The sequence below is a fragment of the Heterocephalus glaber genome, unplaced genomic scaffold (assembly GCF_053883595.1).
Source record: "Heterocephalus glaber isolate CG9 unplaced genomic scaffold, H.glaber_assembly_v1.0 deba00000331, whole genome shotgun sequence".
NCBI classification, from domain to species: Eukaryota; Metazoa; Chordata; class Mammalia; order Rodentia; family Bathyergidae; genus Heterocephalus; species Heterocephalus glaber.
In genome coordinates this window covers 13,076,037-13,102,797 of record NW_028258142.1, presented here as the reverse complement: position 1 = coordinate 13,102,797, position 26,761 = coordinate 13,076,037, and the positions used below count along the sequence as shown (strand labels likewise).

General features: G+C 35.1%; 1 long non-coding RNA gene across 1 annotated transcript; it reads left to right on the top strand.

Annotated features, from left to right (window-relative positions):
• Positions 1 to 223: 223 nt before the first annotated feature.
• On the top strand, positions 224 to 14,140 carry LOC147830036 (uncharacterized). Its single transcript, XR_015443163.1, has 3 exons — positions 224 to 1,179; positions 3,724 to 3,872; positions 13,879 to 14,140. It is a non-coding gene; the product is annotated as an uncharacterized LOC147830036 (long non-coding RNA).
• The last annotated feature ends 12,621 nt before the right edge of the window (positions 14,141 to 26,761 follow it).

Sequence of the window (26,761 nt, the reverse complement as noted above, 5' to 3'; positions counted from 1 at the left end):
CACGATGGAAGTCATCCAATATAATCAACCTGCTACCTGGTTGCAGGCTGAATGCCCTGGTGAATGGTGATATATATCAGGGACTCAGAGTTGGTCTCTGCTGCTGGTATATATTGGGAATTCAGCAGTAGCTGTAACCAAATAAGCCTGACTGAATGCAAGTCCATGTTGCTGAGCCCATGTATAACCTCCATCTCTGCCACCATGGCCACTCTGTTCATTAGCCCATTGAGCAGTTACAGGAGTGGCTGAAGAAAAAATGTTCACTGCTATCTACAGAACCAGTCATTCTAACTACCTGATTATTAAAGTCCTCTTCTGATGAGGTCATTTTTTGGTGAGTGTTTACATGGGATACAAATATCTCCACATCTTTGCCCATATAGAGATGTCTATCTATATACCTTTTCCCCAAATATCTTTGTCACTAATTTGCCAGTCAAGGTTCATCCAAGTTCCTGACCAACAAGACAGACCATTGACTACAGTCCATGAAGCAGTATACAGTCATACATTTGGCCATTTTTCTTCCAGGCAAAATATACCACCAATTGCACTGACCAAGGTTCTGCCCACTGTGAAGATTTCCCTTTACCACTGTCCTTTAGGGATGTCCTGGAAAGGAGCTGTCATGCTGCAACTGTCCACTTGTGGGTGGTACATGCATAACATGCAGAACCAACTGTAAACCAAGCTCTAGCCTTCTCTTCCACTGTCAACTGATTACATGTTACACACATGAGGTCATAGGTGCATGCTGGGAGACAGAAGGCAATACAGCAGGAGTAGTGGTCATGTCCCCTTCTTTATGTAACTTACTTGTGCCCTCTGGATCTGCCAAGACTCAGTCATGTATATACCACTTAAAATATATATTAGTCATTTTCCCATCACTGGACAAAAATACTTGACACCTACAATTTAAGGGAAGAGAGAATTATTGTGGCTCATAGTTTTCAGAGGATTTAGTCTATCGTTGGTGGACTCCAAGATAGAAATTGGATGGCAGAAGGACATGGAAGAGGAAAGCTTCTCACTCCATAGCAACCAGAAAGAAAAGAGAGAAGACAGAGTCAAGTAAAGAATACCCTCTTCTAGAACACGGCTCCAGTGACTCACCTCCCCAAACAGGCTCCACCTCTTAACAGCATATGAACTCGTCAATGCGTTAATCCACTGGTGAGTATAGCACCCCATGATTCAATCACCTTTTGAAAGCCTCATCAATCAATACATGACACTTCTGAGAAACATTTTATTTTTAAAACATAACATTACACTTCTGCCCTGAAAAGTCTCATAACCAGTTCATTAAGCAAAATGCATCTAGTCTGTCTCTGAGTGTCACCAAAGTCTTACCATTTCCAGCATAGCTGGGATAGAATATGCACAGCCCACCTCCAGCAAGGCTTCACCTCCTAACAGCACATGAACTCATGAATGAATTAATCCACTGATGAGTACAGTAACCCCGTGATCCAATTACCTTCTGAAGCCCCACCTGTGAATATGTGAGACTTTTCAAGAACATTTTATGTCTAAACTATAACACAGTATATGTTTATGTCAAGGCAAATTTCTCTGCTTTCAAGACTCTCAAATATTCAAATTAAGTATTTAATTGCATATTTTAATATATACAATTTTATTTTTCTTGATATTATTTAGGCATTTTATAGTCTCCAAATATGAATGTAAGTTAGAAATTATTTCTTAAAGCAAAAATTTGAGCAACTATTGAGAAATCAAACACCATTTTAAAATTGTAGACAGCATCCTGAGGGTTTCAAAGTGAAACTGGAATCTCCCAGAAGGTACTCCCAGTGGCCTTCTCCCGTGTTCACCCATTTCCCTCCCACATTCTTCACACACCTTGGCTTGAAAATGAAGTATGTGACTACCTTGTTTCACATTTGAGAACATTCTCCCTCTTTCCTTAAAATTCTATGGCTTTGACTTCCATACCTTAAGACAATCTCTTCTGTTGCTGGAATGCAAAGACCCAGGCTTCTCTTTATTTCTTGCAATCTTAACTTCCTGGTCACTGTGTATTCCTCCAACACAAATCTGCAATTTTTATGTCAACATACATCTATGTGAACTTTCCAAAACCTGATGTCTAAGTTATTTTGCCATATTGTCCCTTAATTATCATTTCTATGATCATACCTTATAGTCTATATTACCATTAACATCAAAACAAGTATAGTCCCAATTAACAAAAACTTCCTCAAATAACATTCAGAAAGAATTATGAAAATTGCACAAGATTTCAATATAAAAAATTACATCCAGCTTTGGTACTCACACATTTGGGTCCTTTTTTTTCCTATTACCATATACTATGGTTTGAAATTGTCCCTTAAAGTTCATTTATTAGAAACTTAATCACCATATTAACAATATTTGGATGTATAGCCTTTAAGACAGTGATGCTGAACTTCTTAGAGACCAAGTGCCCAAACTGCAACCCAAAACCCACTTATTTATTGCAAAGGGTCAACCCTGAAATTAAACCTGAATACTCAGCTGCTGGGGTGATACAGGGGCAACATGTCTTGAGTACCAACAGAGAGGGGTCTGCATGCCCACTGCAGCACACTTGCCATTTGTTCACCAACACTGCTTTAGGAGATCATTAGAGTCAGATGATTCTGGAAGTTGGGATCCCCAAAAAAGCATTGGTAGCCTTATAAGAAGAGTAAGAGAGGCTGGATCTAGTACAATTGTCCAGTCTATTCATGTGAGGACCTCTGTCATGTTAGGATATAGCAGTAAGATCCACATCAGATGCTGAGGCATTTGTTGGAACCATGGTCTAAGACTTCCAAGCCTCTGCAACTGTGGGCTAAATAAAATTCTGTTATTTATAAATTAACTAGGTATTCAGTTATAGGAATAGAAAACAGTGTAAGACACTGTGATAAATTGTAAAGCAAATGAAAGTTAACACCTTCATTAATGTATTCATATTTTTCTCATAGAGTCAAGGATAATTCTTACCTATTGTCTTTCCTCTATCCTTCACTTATTATGTCTTTTCAATAAGTCAATAAGCATCTTGTAATGCCTCCCTAAATAATTACAACCCCAATCACTCCTAAGTAATACTAACCTCAATCTCTACTTCCACTACAACCATACTATTTCTCTGTTCCTTTTTACAGAAATTCTCAAAATATTTTTTTTGTTTCCAAATTATCTCCCATTTCACCTAAGATAACCAGTGGCCTCCATATCTTGAAAACCAATGCTCAGTCCTCATCCCTCACCTACTTGACCTTTCAGTCATACATAGTATAGTTGATAATTATATTTTTTTTCTTTTAATAATTTTAAGCTGATATATATCAGACCACATTATATGAACCCTTTGCATAATTTCATGTCTCTAGTTCCTTTACATAACCAACTCCTAAATTAGTATTTCATTTCTGGAGTTATCATTGCTCCTCAGATTGCAATATCCAATTCCTGCTCTATATCTCTACTTGGAGGCCAAAGAGGTATCTTAAACCTAAACTAGACATTCTCTTGGAAAGTGTTTAATATTGTTTTCTTCTGAAAGATATTACTGTCATTCTAGAAGTATCATGAAGTGAACAATAGAAGGGGTTTCCAGGATTGAAGGATTTTGGTTCCTTAATTTTAGCATTTTTCATTTGGTACCCCCAATTATGCCTAAAAATTCTCAGTCCAGAAACTGTTTTTTATTCTTTCCAGAAAATAACACTGAAACTTCTAACACAAGTGTGGAAGGCAATCCTCAAGAGTTTGGAACAAGTTATACATGTGGAGACCTAACTCTTCTCATATGATTTTCTCTTCATCCTCATTGTTTCAGATATGTCTCTTTGCCTCCATTTAAAAAGGTAATAGTTGATACCATTTCCACTGACTTATTGTGAGTTTTCTGTCATTTTAGTGTCATAATTCGTGTTGAATTGTCCACCTTTCTCCCATACTTATACGTTTAAGATGTAGAAATTAGTGATTTATTTTTAACCTTTTTTTCTAACTCTAATGCTATTGAATTGTAACCACAGAAAAGAAAAACAAAAATAACTTTCACTAGAGTTTATAGAGAGAATAAAAAACAGAAATATACATTCAGTCCACCATTTAACTCAGAATTGAAGTAGTCATTTTTATATTCACCAGACTAATAAAAATGAAAAATTCACTTTGAAGACCAAAAAGTCACTTTTTTTTTACACTGTTTTCTGCAGTTCCGATGTGAATTCTTTCTTAATGCCATGTAGTTAAATATTAATGCATTGATTCACATAGTACCTTTGAAAGGTAAAATGATTTACTTTATTCATTTTAGTTAACATAGTTTCACAATGCTATTTCATGCTTCTTTGAGGACAATTAAAACGCTATTGCTAAAACTGAATTTGGGAAGAATTGTGACATGCAAATTTTAAGTGAAGGTGTATTATATATCTTAACAGCCAAAGGCAATCATTAGGCAAATTGTCCACTTAATTGCTTTTATATAGAAAAAAATTGAATAGGTAATTCTTGTTAAATTAATTATGGAATAAAATATAATATTCCTTTGCTGAGACTTGATTTTGTTGTGCATGATCTGAATTAGATGTAATTTTCCTAACATTCACAATTTTGAAAAAGTGATAAAATTAACCTCACACATGCGAAAACACAGGTTCATAGAGTTCAAATAACTTGCCATTTTTGTTTACTGGAAAAGCTGTAATTCAAACCTCAACTTATCTATCATTCTACCACTGTCCACTTTTGGCTTGGAAATATTGATTCTAAATATAGGATATTGTTGGACATTTTATGAATGAATTGATTTGCTGATCTTTTATTTTGCTCTGATATATTCTTCATTATGTAATGCAGTTAACGTATTTAGGAGTAAAAACAATTAAATAATTAGTGACAAAATGAATTTCAATTTATCAAATATATATTTGATACTATTCACTAAACAATATTAATACATAATCTATCTACTGAGCAATGACATAGTATTGTCCCAAACAAAGTCTTGTGATGTAACTAGAAACATAAGATGTTACAAAATTAGTTAGTTGATTAATCTCATAGTGCAAATCTTATGAAGGTGGTATACTTTGAGCTACCAGACGATAAACAGAATTCACCTTCACTGAACTTTAAGATGCATCCTGAGAAGACTACAATGAGCAGAATCCTGGAAGTGAAGTTCAAAGTAAGTGAAGGAATAGTAGAAGAGTAAGGAAGAAGGGAGATATCAATAGATGTTGTGGTAATAGAAAGACTATAAGGAGATTCAGTGGGCAAAGCATGAAGAATAGGTGCAGAGCCATCCCACCATCTCCACTCCCTGATTAATACTTTGTTCTCTGGATAGAGGAGTGAGGAGTTGTAGTTTTTGTTACAAAGTTTTGTTGTAGCTTTCAAATCTTATCAGTAAGTTTGGTTTCATTTTGATTAACATCTTCATTGAGCCTAGGCCCTGTATAGATACAAAAGAAAATTCTGATTTCCAAAATCACTGCCATAATTGAGTAGTCTATTAAAATTTGCCATAAATAGAGAAAAGTAATTTAGGTTCATAATGGTACAAAGGTATATGACTTCAACAAAGTAGGGATGTGGGGGACTTGAGTTTCCTTATGAAGGAACATTATGTGTCAGATGATACTCTTATTTAACATACTAAAACAACTTTCCAGCTTTGTACATATGTACACACTGGGAGCTTATATATTAGTATAAAGTAAAATTAGGTCTTGAGTATTCAAAATATATCAATTCATTTGAATTTTATTGTTCATATGCAAATAGTCTATTCTGGAATATAGTTCAAATTCTACTTTCATAGTTTTTAAAATGTAGTGCCCTAATCATCATTATAAGCATCATCTGATTACTTGTTATCAAGTTAAATCTTAAATATTTGAGGTGGAATTCAGCATTCTGTGTCCTTAGAAAAAAATCAGAGATTCTGATGTGCAGTACTTGTTAGGTCCCATTACCTACTCTAAGTTAATTAGACATCTGGACATCCTGACTCTTGTCCAAGGCTAAAATCTTCATTTCTCTCTTTCTTCCTGAAGGGCTTACAAATATACCTTAGGAAAACTTAAAAATAAGAATAAGAATACTATTGTATTAGAGGTTTTCTAAATTGCAATTTTCAATCAAGCAATTACTTTTTAAATAGTCATCAGTTGCTATATCCTTATAATTCTTTTGGCTAAACTAGAATTGTATTTTCTGTGAGAACAGCCCAGTAAAGAATTGTATGCTTCTGAAATAAGACACTCAAAATGTTTTTCACTTGTATTAAATTTGAAATGATAATGCATTTTTTTGAAACTGGTCTTGAGATATTTTCCAGGCTGATCTCCAACCCAGTAATTCTCCTACCTCAGTCTCTTACGTAGCAGGGGTTATAGATAGGCTTGCATTTCAGCACCTTGATAAAGATTTTTGTTTTTATAGAAAATTATGAGAAAACAATGTTACAATAATAATGTGAATCATTTAATAATTCTAACAATAAAGTTTATTTTTAATACTACAAATTGTAGCTCAAAGAATGTCAAACTTATTATAAGGAGATAAATAAATAATAGGAAGATTTCAAAACAAAGACTGTCATGCACCAAGGATTTTTCTGCTTGATAGTAATGGTTCTTTACCAGACTTAATTTCCCTTCAAAATACAACTTTCTTTTTGTCAATTCAGTGCAGCCTTAGCACATTGCTTATATTTGTCATTTGGTGAATTTTGGCTCCTGTGGAGAATAAAGAGAGAAAATGAAAAAAAAAAATTGTGAAGTACCTAGTGCAAAGAAGGATGGAGTTTGAACATGTTTTTAGGAGTGGAAGGTTGATAAAATTTAAGATAAATTTAGGTAAAAAAGAAAATGAGGATTAATACATCCTCTGAAAATGAAGAGAAGGGATGAAGAAATCATTACTTCAGATAATTCTCTCAGTTAAATTGAAGGTAAAGGAGGACAGAGAAGAGTGAAGGGAATCACTGGCTTGGTTGAGAATGAGGAAAAGGGAATAGGCTAATTTACATGTATGAGATACTTCCATACTGGGTGTTCTTTACTCTGACTCAACTATACTTAGTAGACACACCAGAAGATAAGCATCTTCTATGTTAAGAAGTTGTTTTCATTTCTCTAAGATGATTATATTTTAGTTCAGCTATAGATAAACTACTTTATACTTTTCAGAAGTTAGTAACCTGAAGAATTGGATGACTTCTAACAGTGAAAAACCCTTACCTAAGCATAAGATAAAGCATAATCTGTAAATTATCCTATTGCTTACTATGATTTTATGGCTAAAAATGATTTTTACTTTCTAGAAAGTAACAAATAGCTTTTGATGTGCTTATTGCTTTTATCATCATATACTGACATTCCTTGCTTTGTTACCATGATTTTTTTAAAAGTATAATACTATAATACTATATGATCATTCTCAAAGTATGTGAGACAAGGTGACCAGACTTAAATTATTATAGAGTTCGACCACCTACACCTACCTAGGGACACTAATTACTGGTAACCTTTTTTGCTACATAGCTAGTCATTGATATTCAGTCTCAGGTTCTTATGCAGTACTTATCTTTTCTCCACTACACAACATTTCTAGATCATTCTAAATCCAGGGGAGTTTATTATTTAGAGAAAAAAAATTTATATATTTTGCTGTATCATTTTATGAGGAAGATAAGAAATGTCATATCCAGAATGAGGTAGAAATGAATTATCAATAGAGATACCTAAGGAAGCACATTCCCTTGACATCTTAAACATTAAACAGAAGCCAAGGACCTGCTAAGTGGCTTTAAAAAATCCTGCTAATAGAAGCCTATTTTCCAAAGACTTTGTCTAAAGTGCAGTTAAGCAAATGATCAAGAAGTCTAGTTCTTTTTATCCAAAGCAGCAAACAGCTCCTCTGTGGTTAATAAGTAAGTATATGACAGATGTGGCAGGAGCTCATTATATGTAGGTTGTTTATAGTAACTTCAATTATTACTGTCACTCTACTTCGTATTCAAAAGGGCATTTTGATTCATGTTACTCTGAAAATTCCCCCAACTATACTAGATAATTCTATTTTGTTCTCGATGAAAGAAATTAACTTTTCTATGTCCAGATAAATACTATGAAATGTCAATATAATTAACAACATGGGACACAAACATTGCTGTTGCAAAATTATTTTTTTCAAAGATTATATGTGTAACTCAGTCTCTTCTCCCCAAATATACTGAGTTTCCACTATTTGAAAAATCAAATTTATTATTTGTAGACATAATAAAAACTAGAAGCACAACAATATTTTTCTCTATCCTGAAAGAACTTATAGGCATAAAAGAGAGAATAGACATATACCCAAATATCTATAATATGAGCTATGTGTTGAAAATAATAAAATTTGTTGTGATTTTACAAGTGAAACATTTTACAGTTATGCTACAACGTAACTATGGTGTTGTAGAATATCAATAGAGGGGAACAAATCAAGAACTTGGACTTAAGTATTTTTGACTAGAGCTCAAAAATAAATATATTTCTAGTCTCTGAACTTGGTGAATATAATGGACCCAGATGAGGAAAGACTTCTGCTCTTTCAACAAATACTTCAGAGTATATTTTGAAAAGCTAATCCTTTTAAGAACAATAATTCTTAATCTTTTGTGTCTAACATAATCAACTGGAAGTTTTATTAAAACACAGATTGTTAGACATGAGAGTTAAATTTTTATAATAAACTCTAAGATGGTGCTGATATTCTCAGCCCAGGAGAGAACAAGACTTAGGAAACCATTTCTGTAAAGGTACATTGGGAATTTGCCATTTGTATCATGCCACATCAAACTCATTTTGAAGAAGAGATTAAAAAACGTCTTTGTAAATTTTAGGCTCAAATACATTCTGACAAACTATTTAACTATATAGATTTTCTATGGTATAATGACAGTAAAATTTAGAGTAAAGTGTTTCAAGATTGAATTTTGGTGTTGGGAGAAGAACTCTGAGGGACCTTGAATTCTTCATGAGATATGAAATAAGTTTACAGCTATACAGAATCGAGATAAGAGTAGACTGATATCTATGTGTGAACCAAACAGATCTATGTTTAAATCTGATATTCTACTCACTGGCTGGATTGCTGAGAGCACATTATTATTTTTTACAACCATAATTTTGATTTATAGTGCACTGCATTGAAGAGTGTCTCCCAAAATTAATGTCCAATTGGAAACTGTGAACGTGACATTTGGAAACAAGTCTTTGTGGATGTGACTAGATGAGGTCATTCTAGACTAGGGAAGAGTTTAAATCTAATTAAATTCAGTACTTTAGTGAAGGTCATAAGAAGATAATCACACAGAATAATGGCAGCTGTGTGAAAATGGAGTCACAAGTTAGAGAAACTCAGTTACAGAGGAAGGAATGCCAAGGATTTCAGGCAACCCCCAGAAACTAGGAAGCAAATAGGGACACCATAATTCTCTCTCCTTACCTCTCCAGGAGGAAGCAACTTTGTAAATACCCTAATTTCTTTGGGTAACTTTCTCTGACTGGGAACAATGGAACTAATTTCATACAAATCCATAATTGTAGAAAAATTAACGTCCTCTACATGAAATACTGTTCTCTCTTGTCATTCAAAACCCAAGTAAAGCCTATTCCTTTTGTTCTTTCTTATTAGTTTTACAGTTTCAGTTCTTAGTTTTAAATGTTTAACCCATTTTGATTTGATTTCTGCATATGGTATGAGATAAGGAAGAAAAAAATGGGAAAAGTTCCACAACATTGGCCTGTGAAAAAATTTTTGGAATACAACTCCAAAAGTACAGATGACAAAAATAAAAACAGACATATAGAGTTGCCTCAAACTAATAAGCTTTGGGGGAGCAAAGGAAATAATTTAAAAAGTGAAGAGAAAATGCACAGAATGGAATAAAATATTTACCAACTGTACATCTAATGGGGGATTAATTTCCAAAATACATGGTAACTCAAACAACTCAACAGCAAGAAAATGAATGACTTGATTTTTAAAAAGGACAAGTGACTTGAGCAAACAGCTTTCAAAAGATATACAAATGCTCAACAAGTACATTAAAAAAATGTTCCTCAAGACTAATCACTAGGCAAATATAAATTAAACCACAGGGAGCCATCACTGCACACCTGTTGCAATGGTTTTTATAAAAAAGATGAAAGATGTGTGTTCCAGAGGCCATGGTAAAGAGAGAACTCTTGTACATTTTTACTGAGGATGTAAAATAGTACAGCCATACAAATAAGGTATGGAGATTTCTTTTAAAAACTGAAAATAGAACTACTATATGATCCAACTGTCCCATTTCTGAGCCAGAAGTAATTGAAATCCCACATAATTGAAATAAAAATATTGAAGGGATAACTGCACTCTCATGATCATTTCAGCATTACCCACAGTAGTCAGGATAAAGAATCAGCCTTAGTGTCTATAAATAAATGGAAAATGGATATGTGGGATATATGCAGAATACAATACTATTCAGCATTTTAAAAGAGGTAAATTCTGTCATTTGTACAGTGTGGATAAACCTGGAATCATTATGTTAACTGAAATAAGCCAGGCACAGAAAGAAAGTATCAAATAATTTCACTTATATGACAGAATATAAAAGGTCAGTTCACAGAAGTAGAAAGTAGAATGATAGCTCGCAAAGGATAGGTGCAGAACAGGCAAAGGAAGGTCTTGGTCAAAGGATACAAAACTTCGGATAAGCAGAAAGAATAAGTAATGAGATTTACTGCATATCAGAGTGACTATGGTCAATATTAATATGTTATGTATTTTTAAATAAAGAATAAATTCCAAATGTCTCAAATTAATATTTAAGGAAGGTGATGTGTATATTCATTAGTTCGATTTTATCACTCCACATTGAATTAGAAATATCAAAACATCACATTTCATCTCATAAGTGTATATAATTATGATTTGTAAATTAAAAACAGTATTTATTTAAAGATAAAAATTCCAAGTGAAAATTATATTCTGAAAATGACAGCAGGGTAAGGATAATAAATCATTTCACTGTAATTTAGATTCTTTTTATTCCATACTTTCTCATGCTGTACCTTCTCATTCCATAGATTAAATACATCTCTTATCTGACTTTATGTTTTATCATTTTCAACAAGAGGTGTTTGGTGAATAGGGAGAGAGATGGTTTTTAGCCTTCAGTAACCTACAAAATGTTCAGTCAGTCCTTGCTTAGTCATGTGTGTATGTATTTCTCAAAACTTCTCATACTTCACCTAAAATTTTACTCTTCTAATATGTAATTTAGAAACTAGCTTATGGACAGTTGATTTTAAAAGGAAAAGATACTATACTGGAAAAAACTGGTTGCCTCTATGCAGACTCAGAGCATTATTTTAACATGAATCCTTCCCATATCCTGAGTCTATAGGGACTCTCAAGTTCGCAGTATTATGTTCTCCTAGAATTTTCAGGTTTTATAGTTAAATCACAGAAAGTCTAAATAAAAAAGATTACATTGTTGCAAAGAGTCATCGACATTTCAGGAATGAGTCCATTCAGTGAATGGAAACATTGACAAAGTGGATTGAACTTTGGTAACATTCAAGATTCAGTGTCAAAGGAAACATGAGGATTACGGAAAACCAAAATCAATCTTTTCAAGCACCAAACAAAGTCCTTCTAAAAGGACTTGGATTCTGTGTGACCATAATTGTAGGCCTGAATAAAATGTTCTTTCAATTTGGGGGCTGCAATTATTCACTGAAGCATGTATTGATTGAAAAAGCCTCGTGAGAATTCTGATTATGCTAACATTTCTCACTTGGAGTGAAAGGGGCAGCTTTTTTATTTCATTTTATGCAAAATTACAGCAATTGGTGTCTGACCTTTTTGATATGGACTGCTAAGCACCACACTGCTGGATCTTTTCACAAAATCAATTATTTTAATTATGGCTATCTGAGAAGAAGTATCTAGCACATAAACAAGAAAAGAATATTTAAATAAAATGGAGGACACATTTTTTTATCCCTAATACCAAAGTGCTATTAATTATGAACTTGACAATTATAAACTTTTGGAATTTTTATTTTAAATCCACTTTTCATTTCCAAATTATTGCACTTTCATAGACAATTTCTGCTATGAAAATATCAAATAAAATACGTATTTTCTTTAAGAGTCAAATAACAGAGAAAAATAAACAATAGTGAAAACAAGATACATACTTTCAAAACAGCACAGAGACATCAATTGTTTTGTAATGGCGTTTTATTGAAAGACTCATGTCATAAGAGAACTCTAGGTGTTTCTGGAAATACCATTGGTAGTTCATGCAGCCCTCAGATGACTGGAGGGATCTGAAGATGCAACTCCTCTTGGTTACTGTGGAAAGCTACCCAAAGGGTTAATATACCTTGTGTGTGGTTTTGCCTACAACAGGAGTCATCCAACTATAAATGATGACATGGATGATATATCTTGTTTATCTGCAGTGATCAGTGACAACTTCTGAAAAGCAAACACCTCAGCCTCCATTTATTGGCCAATCTTGATGATAGATTTGCCCTTCACTTCTTCACTAAGGCCTGTAAGGAGCTGTGCAATCACTGATACAATGCATTGTTACTGGATTAGTTTCTCAGGTCAAGTAAAAGGTCTGTTCTCAAAGTTGAAGAAGTCATCTGCCTTTGTAAGATACAACAGAGTGATTAATGGGGTTTGTTCAGCTCTCAGGATACTGGGAATCAAGGCTGAAGTGACAACTGTCAAATGGCCTCATCTCAATGCTTGCACTATGTTAATAGGCTTATATTTTTCATAGGAGATACAGTAAAAGCAGGTTCAGATCTTTTTTAATCAGAATCATCAGAGTGACTGAAAGAGTGATCAGAATTCAAAGCAGTATATAAAATAGGAAAAGATATTTTGGGAAAAAGTTTTTCATGGGTCTCCTATATTTCTATGTATCTTGCAAGTGGAGCCACTGACAACCTCTGTTCCAGGGTGTCTTTTCTAGGATGTTTGTATGACAAAATACTTAGGAGATGGAAATACTGATTCCTCCTCAAAAAGTACAGATCTGCTGAGAAGAAAGCTTCTATTTATTATTCTGAGTTCTGGTTATGTGGTTTAGAAGTTTCTTTATTCATATGTAAATTATTGATTCTGTTTCCACACCAACATCAACAAGGTAAAGTATAATATCAATAATAGACTCATTCCTTGCTTCACTTCTGCCAAATTATTTCATCCTACAATAATTCTGTATTACCATACCAATGCCTGAGTGGCTTTATTTAATATTAATATATCAATCCTATATTTCTATTTGACATGTAAATTTCTGAAATCATGAAGGATGTACTAAAGATACGATACATTATTTCTTCTAGGAATAATTTACTAATTTTTCTTCTATACTCTTTATTATTCAATACAAAATAACTTTAATTCTCTAGAAATTTTTTCTTTTAATCCCTCCTATTCTTGTTAATAATTCTCTAGTTGAAAATATAGCTTTCATTCCTATATTTCAAACTACATTTGGACCAGCCAACATTTTTTAAATTCAAAATTCTTAAAGCTATATGCCAGTACATTGCATACACATTTCTATGCACCATTTATATTAATTAAAAAGAAAAACCTCTACTTTCCATCTATATAATTTAGCACAATTCTAACTTGCTTAGAATTTAAAACTCAAACTCAATAAATACCTAAAAACACTAGGTATTTAATTTTCACTCTTGTAAAATTGTTATCAGTTAATGTGTGACACAAATCAATACATGTTCTGCCACTGTATGCATTTTATTTTGAAACTTACTCTAGATGTCAACACCCAACTGACAACCTGGGAAGGAGCATGGAAAAACGTGTGGGAAAGTATTCACAGTAAAGGTGGGAGTGGAAGAAATCCAACCTTCTCCACGATAAAGATGACATCAACTTCCCAGGAAGAATAAGAAATATAGCCTAGCTGCACATTCTAGAAGAAAGCCGGTTTTGATGATTACCTGTCTCTGCCATTATCTGCCTGGGATCTGTAGTGCGGTAAAAGGGCAGCCTGGAATATATAGTGAGAACCTGTTCCAAAAATCAAAAATTTTAAAAAAAGAAAACTAATTTGAGTTTGTATGCATGTACCTGTGAGGGGGTATATTTTTATATGCTTTTATTGGTACATTTTAGATGTACAATATAATGACATTCATCATTGGAAATTTTCACCTTTACATATTCTCTTGGTTCTTATTTTTTCCCCCATCCCCTCCCTTCTCCTCAACCCCTCTATCCCTCCCTGTTTACAAAGACTTTGTTTCCATTTTTCCATTTTCTCATATTAATTCCATTCCCTTCTTTCCTTTCCCCTACTGCTCCCACTTCCCTTTCCTTTTTGCCCCTTTTCTTCCTATTTCACATTATCTATTATATCTTTCAGTCCTTATTTACACTTTCAGTTTTTCACACTAGAGATACTATTCGGTATTTACACATGTGTCCTATTTATTTCACTTAAGAGTATTGCCTCAATGTGCATCCACTTAGCTATAAATGTCTCTAATTTCTCATTTTTTATGGCTAAGTAGTACTCCATTTTATAAAAAAAACACATTTTCTTTATCCAGTCTCCAGTTGATGGGCATTTGGGCTGTTTCCAAGTTTTAGCTATCACAAACTGTGCTGCTATGAACATGGGTGCACATATATCACTGTGGTATGATTCTTTTAATTCTTTGGGGAAGATACCCAGCAGAGGAATAGCAGGGTTATATGGGACTTCCAGTCCTAGTTCTTTGAGGTATCTCCATACTGATTTCCACAATGATCACACCAGTCTACACTCCCACCAGCAGTGGAGAAGGGTTCCTCTTTCTCAACAGCCCCGCCAGCATTTGTTATTGGTTGATTTCATGATAGCAGCCATTCTTTCTGGAGTGAGGTGGAATCTCAGCATTGTTTTCATTTGCTTCTCTCAAATGACCAATGATGTTGAACATTTTTTCATATGTTTATTTGTAATGTCTACTTCTTTGTCTGAGAAATGTCTGTTCATTTCAGATGCCTATTTTTGAATTGGGTCTTTAAATTTGGGAGGTCTAATTTTTTAAGTTCTTTATAGATTCGAGATAGTAGACCTTTGTTTGAGGGACCGCTGGTGAAAATTTTTTCTCACATTCTGGGTTGTCTCTTCACACTGCTGGTCATTTCTCTTGCTGCACAGAAGCTTTTTTAGTAAGAAGAGATCCCACTTGTTGATTATTTGTGCTAGTTCAAGGGCACCTGAGGTTTTGTTCATAAAGTCTTTTCCTAAGGGGGGGGTATTCTTTTTAAAGATAAGTATGGTAAAATAATGAAGGATTGAACGAAAGACATGTCTTTATAAATGCTTAACAAACAGGATTAAAATGAGTATCCAGGACATTTTGTTTAATTCTAGCAAAATATCTGAGCCTGGGAATATTGCTAGATCAACAAGAGGTTTATTTAGCTCATCATTTTGGAGTCTGAAGTCCAAGATTAGGTGGTTCCATCTGTTCAGTCTTTTTGAGGGCCTCTGGCTGCATAACATGACAGATGGCATTGTGACAGAAGTACATGTGAGAGGGAGGAAGAAGTCACATAGTGAGACAAGACATGGAACAGGACATCAAGGGGGGTCTAGGGGCCAAGCTCACTCTTTTGTAACAACCCACACTTGAAGGAATTAATCCAGTCTTATGAAACTCACCCAAAAGGCCAGCACTAATCCATTTATGAGGCTAGAGTCCTTGTGGTTCATTACATTCCATGAGGCCTCAACTTTTATTGTTTCCACCATCTCAGCACCAGCACACAGTGGACTATCTTTCCAGCACAGGAGCCCTTGGAAGAACAAACTATCTCCAAACTATAGCAGTCAGTCATATTACTGAGGTAGAAACATGAAATGAAACAATGCTGGTTGGCAGAAAGTAATGTAGGCAGGAAGGAATTGAAAATATCTCTGACGTTTAAGTCTGAATAAAACAACTGGGGAAATCAGAAGAAAACAGTGTAGAAAACATTGTGTATATCTATATTTAAAGAGAGAGTGGTAATAATTGCACTGATATTTTCAAAGATAGTTTTCTATAAAAGCATGTTTTTGCTCTCAAGTACTTTTGGAAATTCATGCTGTCATCATCAGATACTATTAGTGACTTTCCCAGATAATTTGTTTATGTGAAGGAAATAGTTTTATTTTGCTATCATTTCTCTGATGCACAGATACAACGTACATACATAATACATGTATTCAGTCTTCAGTAGAAGCATTTCCATCAGCAATGCCTGATTATAAGAGAGATAGCACATCAGGACAGGAAGAGGTGTCCTTCTGGGACATCTAACCAGGACTTCTGAACTGCCTGTTTCATTAACTATCTGTGGGACACTGCACATTCTCCAAAGCTTTTCGGCTTCACTTTGCTCATTGAAAATGAAAGCAACAATCATTGATAATACTTGTTTCACCTCCACAATTCTAAAGAACTTGTATTACCAGGGAAAATATGAGTCAATACAAACAATACCCTTGAAAATCTCTCAGAACAAAGGATATGCTACAGCTGGAATTTGTGAGGAATAATGTCCCATTCTTTTTCTGATAAATGTCTACATAGGAAAAGGAGTATTTATATTCATTGCATACACACACACACACACACACACACACACACACATACACACATGCAACATATTCAGCTGTCAGTTTTGAAAAAGTGATATTAATGACACAATGGCAAGGCCATTATCTTAAGGGTAATTGAAAAGGCTTGATTTTAGTGCACATACATTGCATGACATATTGTCTGCATTTGAAGAACATTAGGGATTACAAGAAATATTTATTAAATACAATATAACTGTAATCAAAGAAAAACACACTAGACTGAGTGAATTTATTATTCTATTTAGTTTTCTAAAGTTTTATGGTGATACATGTGTGATGTATAAGAAAAGTAATAAAGATTCAAAGGGAAGATAGAAGGAAAAGAGAAGAAAGAAAAAATAATGAACTCATTTATTTAGAGAAATTTAGTATTTTCTTATAGTTCAATTCAAAACTTTTGAAAGAAAATAATTTTTCAATTTAAGGAAAGGAAAAAGAGAAAATTCAGAGAGAAAGGAAAGGAAAATAGAAAGCAGTTGCCCAGTCTCAACCCTTTGGGCTTTTCGTTCAGCAAAGTATGAAATTCAAACAGATAATAACAATTTCACTAACACTTTCTGTGCTAACCAAACAGATAGCTTTTACTGATATAATAGAAAAATAGTGAAAATTGAGGGCTACTTCTCATTCTTTCTTCTTAGGGGAGGAAAAAAAGTTCATTTAAATTCAATAAGTAGTGGGTAGATCCACAAAGTGCAGCTTGTCATGGAAGCCTAAAAGGAGATTCACAGTCCAGGAAATATAACTCTTGTTGCATAGCATCTCTGCTTATATTAGAATTCCTCCAAGTAGTGAAAATTATTTCCTAATGAGAATATTACTTTGATAATAATGCATCAGGGATTATGATAGCCATATGTCAAGGAGGGGCTCTGTCAGGTGTCAGTACACTTGGCCTAATTTTAAACTATTGATGAATTTTCTTTTAATATCAGTACTTTCCCACCAGCCAGAGAATATTAAAAACAACAACAACAACAACAAAACAAACAACCCTTACAACATCCAATTATCAATTATAGTTGGTGTCTTTTAAAGTGTAAGTCTGTTAACTGGGGATGTTAACTTGTTAAGCTTATTTCTGCTCTGACCATACTGGCATTGATTGTTTTGTTTTGTTTTGTTTTTTGATAAAGTAATAAAGTGTTCTTAAAAAACAGAAGAAGCTCTAAGGAGTAAGGGACTGAAAGTTGAGGCCAATTCAGATGCAGGGCACCCGGCAATAAGGGAAGTTAGTGAGAGAAGTCATAAAGAGCTTAAGGGTGAGACAACAATATACATGATTCTTTATTAATATTTTATTCACAACTTGCTTAGTCCAAGTCTTTTCTATAAATGTTAAATGGTTTCTCATCTCTTTAGCAACATAAATCATTCATTGACTAAAACCTGAAGATGTACAGCATTTATTTCCTACTTTTTTCCTCAGATATTTTCTGTAGTCTGTCTCTAGTCTCACTCATGTTGGTTTATAACTAGACTCCAGTTCCTTGCCTAGCAATGTTGTACTTATGATCTGAGCATAGGGGCCTGTGTGGCCTCCTAGAGCAGCTAAGCCTAAGCCAAAAGGTTAGCAGGTCTTCACTTTTCAGCACCCAGCCTCCCAGCAGGTACTCATCCAGGAGCTGAGCTAGAAGGTCTTGGACACACAGAGTGCCAAAAACGGCATGCCCGGGATAGTCTTGCAAAGCAGCTGCCCTGTGGGAGATGAACAATGGCCAGAACAGCACCTCTGACTGGGACCTCAACTCATCCTCATGGCCCAGGGCAGGCAGAGCCTGTCAGTTTCTATCTAGACAAATGTAGACTGGAAACCCACTGGGATCATCACCCAGCACATCTTTATCACCAATGACTTTATCACAGTCGTGGTGAAGGAGACCCCAGACATTACTGAACCCCCAGCCTCCCAGGCTCTCGGCCCTAAGCTCACCTTCCCTGTCTGATTTTGCTGTGATAAATGACCAGAAGCCTGACCTTCTCTCGGAGGTAGACATGAGGGGTTAGGGTCTCCTTTGCCGACAGGTTTGAAAGGGCCTTCCCCTCACTCTTCCCTGTCCTGAGACTCGGGCAGAGAACTGTCCCTTTGCTTTGCTGGGGCCTGGCTTCCATGCTTTCCTACCTCTCCAGGCCTCTGCTTTACCCTGTGTCACCTCAGGCCACTTGGGTGGTGCTGTGGCTCCGATCCTGCTGCTTAGATACAACAGTTTCCTCACCAGAAGTTTAAATCTTCCCCTTGACCTGGTGAGACCAGTAAGGAGGTCAGATTGTTTCTCCTAATGCAGCTGACTGTTTCCTAGGGCTGGGGAAATGAAGCTGGGAGAAACTCTTGTGTCTTTTCTGCCTACCACTATTTTCTAGAAGGTAGAGTGGGGTAGGGTAGGACTCTCCTCAGATCAGGGTCAGGGCCTATGATGGGGATCCTGCCCCTGGGAGCCTTAGACTAGGGCCTTAATATAAAAGGACAGTAATGGGCCAAGTTCAGAAGCCCAGAAGAGGTTGGCTTCAGTGCCATCTAACCTTGGTTCAGAGTAACACCTCCAGTTCCCAGGTGTTTGTCAGAAAATCCAGCAGGGCTGAAGAAGAGGGCAGTCCTAGAGCTCCAGTGTACCTGATGGGCTGCCAAGTTTAGGAGCATTGGGAGCTGGTGTCACCACTGTCTCCTTCCTGTCAACCTGCACCCCAGTAGGAAGTATAAATTTCCCAAACCCATTCCTGAACCCCAGCCCTGGGATCTCTAGACTGAATCCTAGTTCTTGGGGTGGGGGAAAGACCCTATAGGCCCAAGTCGGCCTGAAGTGGAGCAACTTGGGAGAGAGGTAAAGCAATGGCTCTTGAGCCTCTCTCTACAAGCTGGAATTTATCTACTGGTGACAAAGTGAGAGAGGAGACCACCCCTCCATGTGGAACTGCACAACTATGAGTTAACTGTTATTTGGCAACTATGGGTTAATTGTGTTATTAGGCAACTATGGGTTAACTAGGTAGCTATGCTCTTTATAGAATGTACCTGAATAGCCATGGCAACTTCTGTAATCTGTCACCAAAGGAGCATAACAGACTCAGTTTGCTCTCTCCTCTCCACTGCTCTGCTTTGTGTAAATCCTGCTTGCTATATTCCCAGGAAAACTCCAATGGAATTAAGACTGGCAGATGTAAGAAGAGGTATATAAGGAAGCCCAGACTTCTATTTGAGGCTCTCAAGACATATAGGAGTCATTCACTGAGCTGCCAGCATCATTAAAAGCTGCTTTTGCTCCTATCTTTAAAGAGTTATCTGTGCCAGGGAATTCAGTTTCCTGCTTCAAAAGGACCAGTCTAGTGTTTGTAGCCCCATAAGCCACACCCATCAGCCAGCAGAGGACCAGACTGCAGGTGTTTGCAAAGGGCTCATGACAACATCCTTGGGTGCCACTTTCCTTGACAAGCCCCCACCTCACCACCATCTTCGGGGATCCCATGTTATATTCCTTTCCAGCTGAGAAGTAATGTCTCTGTACCTTTCTAGTTTGAGTTGGCCACCTGGCCAAGGGCTAAGTTCTTCAGCCTTTTCCTTGAGGCCTTGCTCACTCCGCTCCTTGGGAGACACTCAAGATGTAGACCCGTTTTCTAACCACCTTCTCCCTGCCTCACACCAAGGTGCTGCATTGTGGAACTAAAGAATTTCTGTCCTGAGAGCTTGGGGCAGAGGTGACCAGAAAGAGGCAGCGGCAGGCAGTCTGGTCAATACGTCTTCATGATAGCAAAAAAATGCTGAGGAGTTATGGAACTGCTTCAGGTGGTCAGCCCACTGACGTGGGGCTCTTTACTGTGGTTATCTTGAGCAGAGTTACTGGCCTTTCCAAAAGCAGCCCCAACTGAAGAGACCTTTGGTTTCTGGTGGCTTACCAGGATGTAGGGCTCCCCAGTAGCTTACCCTCATACAAATAGAGAAGAGAAGGCAATGGCATAGCCAAAATGACCTCAACTGTGTGCCTTTGGGGATAACCCATGTCCATAACTGCACTGAGAGCTCCCCAGATACAGCCTCCATGTCTGGCACACAGTACTATAGTGTCTGTAGCAGGAAGCATGACTATCCACCAGCCAGAGGTCTGCACATAGCAGCCAAGTGGGGGCGGGGGGCTGGGAAGTGGGCACTAGGAGAAGATACCCTGCTCTGTTGTCCCTAGGCCCCTGGCTGCCTCTCTCCCAGAGAGGCTGGAGACCTAGAAATTGTACTTCTTTCTCAGTAGACACAATGCTGCCTTAGATGCTCCTCCAATCCCTTGGCAGGGGGACCTGGGGTCCCCTGAGCTGTTGGGGAAGTAGGGTGTCTGGCATGATCAGCCTCATTTTCAACTTCCAGATCTCTCCAAGCCCCAATTTGTTCCTTTTCTTTTTATTAGCTACTTTAACCTCTCTGAGAGAGATCCTGAGTTAGTCTCATATTTACAAGTAAAAGTAGTCCTGTTTGGAAAAAAAATGATTTAACTATAGACATTTGATTTAGATTTCTAAGCAATTTTGATGTAGAGTTTTGCCAACGAGTGCTCTGTTCACTCTCCTGGTGCAGTGTACTGCTCTCATATTTAAGTTGAAAACCTGCCCGTATATCATAAGGCTCTCTCTAAGGAAAGGCTTCATTCAATCTTCAATCTCTTGTGCATTTCTGCAGGTTTTAAGGCACAGAATGGTTACCAAAATCATTTAGTTTATATTTTTGATTAACACAAATCCTACCTATACACCTATATAGGTGGCTTTATTATTCTTATCCGAGGAAAAGCCAGTTCCACTCTATAGATATATGTATGTTTTCAAATAAATTCCTGGCATTTCCATTTTGGGATCAGCCTATGATTTTCTTCTAGGGTTGTGTCCTGATACCTCAGTGATACTTGAATTGAAATAGTCCAAATTATTCAAGAAGCATCAGTGTTTTGTACTAATGTCAAAAGGAGATTTGAGAATATGTAAACTATCCTAGTGATCAAATGGAGGACATTATCAATGTAACATTTATTTAGTATATGCCAGAATATGTAGATCAAATATCACTTTTAAAAAGCATCAGATAAACTGTAATGCTAAGGATTAGTATAATGTTTTGGAAATATTATTTTTTAAGTAAGAATTTAAAAATGCTATTTAGATATATTTGGTTAGTTTTACACAATTTGAAAGATTTAAAGTAAAAAACTTTTTAATGCACAATTACATTAATGGAACACATTTTGGGTAATAGAGGCTCTGAAACATTTTTATTAGGACCAATTTAAGTAAAACTGGAATAATCAACTGGAAATAAATGTGGACAAGTTCCAATCAATTCTCAGAAATCCCATATATTTACAGGACCACTGAAATTATTCCATAAAGAAAAGCCTCCTTTCCATTCTAAGGGAGCTCCTGACACTTCCCAAATTGTAACTTACAGGTACTCTGTTTCATGACTCAATCTTTGTTACTTAGTGACAGCTAAGTATTAAATTTGGACTCACACTTAACATGGTAACAAATAACTTCTTTATCCCTGATTTCATAAAAATTTTATTAGTGGTATTTCTTCCTATAGATTTGCTCTTCTTACAACTTCCATTTAAGTCCACAACTTTAAATCTAAAGATCAAGTATGGAGGGCAGGGAATTTAGCTCAGTGGTTTCGCCACCTGCTGCGCAAGTGCAAGGACCCAAGTTCGATCCCCAGTACCAAAAAAAAAAAAAAAAAAAAATCAAGTATGGAGTATACAGTTCTTTTTTAATATCCTCTGTAGGAAAAGTCACCAGTATGTATGTTAAAATAGTTTCACTTTTCTTGTGATATTAGCATTTTATTGATTATGTATTGATTTTGCTCATTAGACTGCAAATTCCTGGTGTGCAAAAGCCAGATATGAGGCATCTCTTTACTGACCAAGTTGCTAAGAATTCATCAGCTCAATCATGGAGATAATATTAAAAAATAGTTTGAATGAACAGAAAAAGAACCCTATTGAAACCTATGATTTCTGGGTTGTATGACTGAGAGAACAGGCAGTGGATAGTTATAGATTAGTTTAAGACTGTACTTTCATAGGTGTAAGAATGCACACCAGCAAATCAATTATAGATGAGTGAATACACAATGACTAGCTGTGGTGTGTTTAATTTTAGTTTAAGATATTTTCAAACATTCAATAGCCTGGGCTAATTTAAACAGTCTTGGGTTTTAAAGTATAATTCAGCTGCAGTAAATGAGCAATAGAGAAAAGAGTGTGCTGTGATAACTAGGGTGATCTGATGGCACTTATTTATGCATCTCCTTAGCTGGTCGAAGGATCTAGCTCTGAGTTTCCTAGCAACAGAAATGTGCACATATGAATATCTTCATGTAAATAGCAGATGCAATGAATTGAGTTCCCATTCACTCATCGAAATCACAGCTTGAATTTCCAGACCTCATTGATACTAAGCCAATATGTTTCAAAACTGCTTCAACAAAACCTTGGTCAGGTGGATGACACTATACAAAATTTCAAAGAGGAGTTCTCAATTTGGCCTAAGCTACTCTGATAAAAGCCTAGGTATGGAAACCCGGTATTACTTATTCTTCATAATTTGCAGTTTGGAGTGGCACAGAATTTGGAATGTCCTTGGAAACAATTTACTTCAAAATATCTGAGATAAGCAAGACAGACATCAACAAATAAATATTTTCTCTCTATTCTGAAGCGAGCTGCTGAAAATTTGTCCTAATATTACTTTTTGCCTTGGATATTTTCATGATCTTTTCTGCAATATTTAATCTATATGAGCCATCATATACTTGTGAATACTACAGAGTCATATATAACATTGGTATCTGGACTCAATAGAAGACCTACATCTTTATAACAAAATGTACATGCACGTGAATCCATTAAGGTGCAAATGAACAATATAAAGTGATATCCTACCTCTTATCCAGAAAATCATTTTGAAAAATGAATCATTAAAACATTGCAAAAATATTTATCAATATATCATATGGTGAAGTATAAAAAAACCATGTTACTATAGTTGACACATAATTTAAAAATTTGGTGATATGGGATAAGCAAGCCTCTCTCCAATTCATTTACCTTATTTGCAAAATGTTTGTCATATCTCTCAACATTAAAATATATATAAAAGCAACATAGTATAAACTGGGCATGGGAGCACATACCAGTAACCCCAGTACACCCAGTACACATACCAGTACACACAGTACTCTGAGTGTATGAAGCAGGAGGATCACAAGTTCCAGGTCATTCCTTGGTTAGTAATTTAGTATGACCCTGCCTCAAAAATTAAAAATTAATTTATTTAAATTAAATTAAAAATATTGGAGATGGAACTCAGTGTGAAGACCCTGGGTTCAATCTCCAACACTGGAAAAAAAAGTTCGAAATAAACATCTAATCAATGTTAGAATGCTAATTCCCAATCTTTTCTCTCACTCTTATTGAAAGAAGTATGTATGATTTTGAATATTTTGACAAAATACAGTGTTAATAAGGTGGGATCACCAATAATTAAATAACTACCACTATAGTACATTTGAGTATTATGAAAACTTAAATTGTCCAAAGATTTTAGTTTTGGTAAATAGATTTATGTAAACTCACTAATATGTATCTTCATTAAAGTACTAAAATGCCATTATCAATATTATGTATATAGATAGATAGATGCACATATAGTATGTGATGATTTATGTGACAGAATTGATGCTGCTATAAACTGTTTCAAATAGGTGCATGATTTTCTAAAGTAGTCATTGAAAATGTGGTAGAATAGTATATTTTAAGATTTGTTTGTGGAGTCAATAGTACATTTGCACCTTTACGTTTGCTCATGTTCAGTTTATTATGCAAATCACATCCATGACACCTGAAAATAGATTTCATGGTGTCAGGACTAACTTAACAAATCACATTTTCAAAGAAAAGTCCTAGAGATTAATAATTTTGATAATATTCTTTCTAGTAAGTTTGACAAAGGTATTCTAACAGACTAGAAAATACAATTTCAATATTAGTTAATGACAGAGAGTAGCTGGGGTTGGGGAAGTGATTCTGATTTAACTACTATAGATCACTGTGGCATATGTTGGCAGGAATCCCTTATTTTTAAATGTTCAAAATTTTTTCATCAGCAAAGAGAAAAAATTTGGGTAATTTTACATCATTTCCTACCTCATCAAATTATGCCTGGAGTTCTCCCCTCCCTTGGAGCAACAAGTAATTTTCATCTCTAGAACCGTATCACTGCCATGCTCCTCAAACTGCTCACTGCTGAACTCAGACAACAAGACTCTTCAGGTTCTGAATGGCCATATTATTTCATCAAAATAAATATACACTTTCCCAGAACTAAAAGCGCTTTGAAAAATTGTGTTCATCTACTAGAGCAAATGTCCTTGCCTTCAGAGGGAGGATTAATTTTTTCCTCTAGAATGAAACTTTACCTTTCTCCCCTGTCTGCACTTACCAATTGTTGTATGCAGTGGGTAATTATTAAATAAATAAATAAATAAATAAATAAATGTCAAAGTCTATAGATGTAAGCTAAGCTCATCAGATTGTGTGGTTATAGTTTTTTCATTGTAAATCAAAGAATTTTAAATTTATAATTGGATACATTTAACTAAAAGCCCCAACACATTGAAAGATACAAACAATACTCCTAACCAGGTAAAACATATCTTGGGGTCTTAAAATTTCACATTTTATGCAAATTTTGATAAAATATTAAGGTAAAATATCTGATTTATTCCACTTGTATAAACTAGTATATAGTCTAATCTTTTAAAAATATTGTGATTATTAAAGTAATAACAGTAATAACTCTTTATTGTATAAAATGTAAGAAAATAAAAAATAGAAAAACTTGACTTTTACTGCTCAATATTTTACTGTTCAATTACAGACAATTACATTTTGGTTATTTTTGTTTCTATTTAAAATAGTCTTTACTATGCATTCTTTTAAAATTTTCTTTTAAAACTATCTTTAATATTTTTAAGATATCTAAATATTATTTGATATTATCTTAATAATTGCATACCTTTTTTTAAATTACAGTCAGAGCATGTAAAAATAAATCTACCATTTTAATAAATATTTAAGCATACACTCAATAATGGTATCTCTAGGGACAATGTTATACAGACCTCTGCAGAACTTGATCATCTTCCATAACTGAAACTTTGTACACTTGGGTAATTCCCAATGTTTTCTGTCCACCAGCTCCTGGCAACAACCATTCTACTCTCCACTTCTCTGTATTTGACTGTTTTATGTACCCTATAGAAGAAGAAGAATGTAATATCTGTGCTCCTGTCAATGGCTTACTTCACTTAGCATAATGTCCTGTGGGTTCATGACTGTTGCCCCATATGACAGAAATTTTTTCACTTTGAATATTTTATAATGTTATATCTTGTGTGTATAAGTACGCACACATCTTCTTTACCCATTCATCTGTTGGACATTTAGTTTGCTTGCACATCTTGGCTATTTTGAATATACTGCAGTGAACATAAAAACCATGTATTTCCTTGGAATACTTGTTTCAATTCATTAGACAGATTTGGGACTCCTAGAATATATCGTGTTTCTATTTCTAATTTATTGAGGAACCTCCATACTCTTGTCTATAGCAAGTAGCTGTACCATTTTGCATTAGTACCTTCATTTTGCTAGTGTGTCAAATCACATTAACTCATTTTTTTGTATATTTAATCATCCTAACATTTTAGGACTATACTTCCCTTGGTCATTGTGTATGACACATTTAATGTGCAATTTAACTCAATTTGCTAGCATGTTGTTGATGATTTTTGTATCTACATTCACCAAGGATATTGGCCTAGTTTTCTTTTTGTGTAGAGACTTTATGATACTTTGATATTAGAGTAATGCTAACTTTCTACAATGAAATTTAAAGTGTTCTATCCTTTTTTTGTATCTTAATATGCTTTTTATTTTGCTGTTTTTAAAATTTATTTGGGGAACTATTCATAACTTCTTTAAT